This window comes from Belonocnema kinseyi, chromosome 9 (assembly GCF_010883055.1).
Source record: "Belonocnema kinseyi isolate 2016_QV_RU_SX_M_011 chromosome 9, B_treatae_v1, whole genome shotgun sequence".
In the NCBI taxonomy this organism is placed as follows: Eukaryota; Metazoa; Arthropoda; class Insecta; order Hymenoptera; family Cynipidae; genus Belonocnema; species Belonocnema kinseyi.
In genome coordinates, this window is record NC_046665.1 from 4,957,465 (window position 1) to 4,963,048 (window position 5,584).

A 5,584-nucleotide genomic window follows, 5' to 3' on the forward strand; every position below is an offset into this window, starting at 1 on the left:
TGCATGTTTAATAAAATTTCTAATTAGTATATTAATTTCTTATATTCATACCCCTACCCCCTTTATTAGAATATTTATATTATAATAATATTTATATATTTACTAATATTTTAATATTAAAATTTTATTTATAATTTATTTTAATTATTAAATGAATTCATTTAAAATTAATAAAATTAAATTCATTTATTTTTTATTTTAAATAAAATAATAACTAATTAACTTAAATTTTTTAAAAATTACTTGTAATACTGCCCCAATTAAATTTATAAAATATAAATTCAAATTTAAAATATTTAACAACATTGACCTTAAAAATGATCATTTTCATTCTTTATTTTTGGCATTAAAATCAAAATTTTGTCCATTTTTAAAATTTTTTAAAATTAAAAAAAATATAATTTTATTAACAAATTGCAAACATATGAATTTTATCTATACTATTATAAATAATTTATTAATCAATTACTTCCAATTTAATAAAAGATTTTCTTTAATAACTCTCTTTGCCTAAGAATTTAGGCAAATTTATAAACTTTAAGATACACCTAACGGTTATATTAATATAATTAATAAAAATTAATAGTCTACAATTGCGATACTGTTTACATGCTCAATAAAATTTCTAATTAATATATTAATTTCTTATATTCATACCCCTACCCCCTTTATTAGAATATTTATATTATAATAATATTTATATATTTACTAATATTTTAATAATAAAATTTTATTTAATTAATTAATTTTATTCAATTATATAATATTTAATTTCAATTATTTATTAAATAAAGTCCTTTCGTACAAATATTTAAAATTTTATTATAGATAAAAACCAATCTGGCTTACGCCGATTTTAACTCAAATCATGTAAGATTTTAAAAGTCGAACAGACTTAATTAATAAAATTCTTCTTTTATAATTTATCTTAATTCAACATCGAGGTTATAATCTTTTTTATCAATAAGATCTATTTAAAAAAATTATGCTGTTATCCCTAAGGTAACTTATTCTATTAATTTTTAAATTAACACTCTTTTATATTTATTTAATTATTCATTTATAAATGTAAAATTTAATAAAAAATTTGATAAAATTATATTTCATATATATATATAAATAAATATATATAAAAAATAAAAAACGAAGCGTGGCTGTGTGGCACACAAGAGCTAAGGTATAGAGGAATTACGCTCATAAATACTGCGTACAAAATATACGTGATGGTGTTAGCAGACAGGCGGCGCAAGGATGCTGAGAGGAAAGGAATATTGCCGGAGACGCAGGCCGGCTTTAGAGAGAGAAGGAGTACTATTGAAAATATTTGTGTCTTGCAACACGTGGTGATAGAGGGAAGTTGTGGGTGGCAATGGAGGAGAGGGGAGTGAAGACGGGACTGATTGAAAGGATAAGGGAGTTAAATGCGGACAAGTCGAAGGTCAAGTTGTTTAGGAAGGGAGGCGGGAGATATAAGGGAGGGGAGTGGAAGTGGAAGGGAAAAGCGGTACAGGAGGTGAAAGAGTTTGTGTACTTGGGCTTCGTGTTTCGAAGGAATGGGGGAGTGGATGGACATATAAAAGGGAGGGTGAGAAGGGCAAATATGGTGATGAGGCAGGTGCAGGGGCTAGGGGAGAGGTTGTTCGCAGATTATTTTCTAAGGAGAATGAAATTGTTTGATTCGCTAGTAATGAGTGTCTTATTTTACGGAGTGGAGGTGTGGAGTTGGAAGGTAAGTGAGGAGGTAAATAGGATACAGGAGAGGTATATAAAGTGGACACTGGGGTTGGCAAGGAATACGCCGAACTATATTGTCAGGAGGGAGACAGGAAGAACGAGTTTAGGGATTATAACAGGGAGTTGAGCGTGTAAGTATGAAGAGAAATTTGTGGAAGAGGGGGGAAGTAAATTGGCTAGGGATCATTGGTAGGAGAACAGACGTAGTGGTGCAAAGAAGGAGGTGCAAAGGGAAAGGTATTTTAGAAGGAATGGATTGCAAATGGATGAACTTAGCAGCAGGCATGAGGAAGGAAGGTAGGTATATGAGTTGGTTCAGAAGAATGGCATGGAGAAAGAGAAGGCAAAAGGAGAGGAGAGGATAAGAGAATCAAGGTTTAACGGGAGCTATGTGTGGATTATACCAAGGGAGAGAGTACAGTATTTGTGTGAGAAAGAAGAGCAAGGTAGTCAGAGACTTACAGCGAGAATCAGATGCGGTTGCATGGAAGGATATAATAGGTTCTGGCTTTCTAGAGAGAAAAGAATGTGTGAACTGTGCGGGAAAGGGGATGCAAAAGTTGAGCACTGGTTGGAGGAGTGTGAAGAGGTGGAAAGGAGGGAGATAAGCATGAAGGTATTGTTGCATGAAGGTATTGTTGCATGAAAGTGGGGACAAAAGGGCAGTAGCATGGGTGAAGAGGGTGTTGGGTAAGATGATGAAAAAGAGAAGGAAGGAGGAAAAGGAATGAAGAAGGAAGGATTGTAAATAGTAGAGGAAGTAGATGTAAGAAAAATATAAATATTATAAATAGTAGTTAAGTATTAGGTGTTAGCCGCGGAGACAGAGGCTGGTAATACGAGCCATATCGATAAAAGAGCGAAATGCGTGCGAGGCGGGGCGAGGCGCAGCGGGGAAGGTTAGGCTATAGAAACGAGCGGATTGGCTATAAGGTGTGGATGGATGGTACTTTGTAAGGAATAGTTGTAAGAAAATTTTGTAAAAAAAATAGAAGTGTAAGCAAGTCAATTTTTTAAGGCCAGCAGGCCGAAAAATAAACGTTTATCTATCAATGTTAAAATCTTATTTGTATATCCATATAGAAGCCTCTTCAAATCTTCTTTGTAATTCCATATAGGTTACATGTAGAAAAATACATATAAATCGATATAGAAGTAGGTAATTAGCGTGTCGTCAGAAAAGTCCTACTTATAAAAACCATATAGAAATAACTTAAAATCCTGTTTGCAATTTCATATATATTACATGCCAGGAGAATAGATATATAACCATATATAAGTAGGAAATTTGTACAATGTTAAAAAAATCTCATTTGTATATCCATATAGGAACCACTTCAAATCTTCTTTGTTATTCCATATAGATTACCTGTTAGGAGCATAAATATAAATCCATGTAGATGCTTAGGGACTTAGTGTGTCGGTAGGAAAATCCTATATGGATATCCATATAAATACTTATAACAAAAGGGATGTACTTGGAATTCCATTCAGAAACCATCTCAAATTGTAATAGGAAATCCATATAGAATACATCACAAGGAAATCCATATAGAGACTTGTAGATTTTCTATGTGGTAAATTTTCTCTCAGTAGAACTACCAATCTAAAATATTAAAAAATCGTTATTTGATTTTCTCGAAAATCTTCGAGGGGTTGACAACTCGACCAAATGGGTGTACACCTACTTCTGACTTCAGGATATTTCAGGAGATTTCACTGACTTCAAGTGGCTTCAGAAGATTTCACTGACTTCAGGAGATTTCAAGAGAATTCAAATGAATTCACGTGACTTCAAGTAAATTCACGTGACTTCAAGTGAATTCACATGACTTCACGTGACTTCAAGTGACTTCAGAAGATTTCAGTGATTTCACGAGATTTCAAGTGAATTCACGTGACTTCAAGTGACTTTAAGTGACTTCAGAAGATTTCACTGAATTCACTTGACTTCAAGTGAATTCATGTGATTTCAAGTGACTTTAAGTGACTTCAGAAGATTTCACTGAATTCACTTGACTTCAAGTGAATTCATGTGATTTCATGTGACTTCATATGAATTCAAAGGACTTCAGATATTTCACATGATTCAAAAGAATTAAAATGACTTCAGAAGATTTTAAGTGAATCTATTCCATTTCATGTGAATTCACTGAGAGATTTCATTGAATTTAGGAGACTACTTAAATCGACCATGTATCTATTCTTTAAGCGATTTCTTGATTTTAAACCAAATATAGAAATTCCATTCAATAAACTTATTTTCAAACTTCCTACAATTATATTTCAGTTAAGCTATAATTTGTTAAACTTACAGATTTAGCGTAAAATTTGTTATCAAATTATTAATTTCAAGACCAACAAATTGGAAACAAGGAAGGCATGTAAAAAAGAAATCAAAACTCAAGGTGTACACTGAAAATACAACATTTTTAATTTGATTAATAATGACCTCTTCATAATGTGGTACATTACTGACAAATGAAGGACTAGGTATTGTGCTCACATAATATGCTATATTTCTTTGTATATACGGAACGGATACCAACATAAATAGTTCGATTTTAAGAAATACCAGCGTATGTGAATGATAATATTCTACCTACAATACATTCTGCATCCTTCTTGTGAGCCTTCTTGTTAAAAAAACATACCAATGCCCTAAAAATATTTATTCATTAACAATAACTTTATTTTCTGATCTAAGATTAACTCTATTTTTTGGCTTAAAACATCTTTAACTCTATGCAGTTTATCGCTACTCAGTTTGTTGTATCCGCTTGATAGAATCCAAGAAAGCGTACTTTTTCGAATAATCACAGACTTATCACTAGAATTTTTATAATAAACGAAGGGACTAGTTGGCGAAATACTAACTTGAAATTCTGCTCCATTTTCAAGTCGTTGTTCTGTATCTAGTAAAAGTGATAAGTCTTCCAAATTTGCATCGCCGCGCCATCGAGATCATCAATAAGTTCGGTTTTATTAATGTTTGGATCGTTAGCCTTGTCGGCAGTGTCAGTCGCTTCTTCATCTTCTATTAAGTTAGCTCCATCTAATTTTGCTGCTTTCATAGATGAAGAAATGATGGCGTTGCCATTAACTTCCATTCCAAGGGAAAGAGCTATTTCAACAGCTTCTCTTCGAGATCAAGAAATAGTATCCAAAATTTTGCTCTCATCTGGCAACGGTTGATCTCGAAGTAGATTTGAAACTTGTATACCCTGCTCTATTTTCTTTTCCAATCAAGGAAAAGCAAAATCTTTTCAAAATGATTGTGTCACTTGTGCTTGGAACGGAATTCTATGAACACGTTGTGTAAATTCTAGCATGCTGAAGTTAATCACAGTCGAATGAGTAGACGTTCACAGTCTCGCACAACGAAAAAAATTTTCACAAGGTTGATAGCCAAAAATCCAAGGAAGAAAGAGTGGTGGTAGGTTTTTCATTCTGAAATAAATAATAGCTTTTATCAAAGAATGTGCATTAATTTCAATGCAGGTGTAGGCGTTGCTGGTGATGAAATTTTTAGTGACGATGTAGTAATTTTCCATCAACCATTGCCTCCAAATGCGCAAAAAGAAAACACTTTTTCATATCGACTGGTGAGTGGAAGAACTTAGTGTCTGATTTTTGTTTCAAGAGACGTCGTATCTCGCCACGGTTCTAATACATGTTGTATCTAGCTTGTGGTTGAACCAGTGATCTCAGATCTGAAACGAGACGTCGTCCAATACTATGGCACGTTTATGTCCGTGTGAATATGGTAGGAGATGATATAAATGCCTGGGTTGCGCGCGCAACCCATTTCTCCTCTTCTGAATTTGAAAACTCGAAGGTGCACGATTGC

The 5,584-nt window shown here is 32.9% G+C and overlaps 1 pseudogene; it reads left to right on the forward strand.

Annotated features, from left to right (window-relative positions):
• The window catches only part of LOC117179677, a 56,979-nt pseudogene extending 52,922 nt beyond the window's left edge, over positions 1-4,057 (forward strand).
• Positions 4,058-5,584: the final 1,527 nt, after the last annotated feature.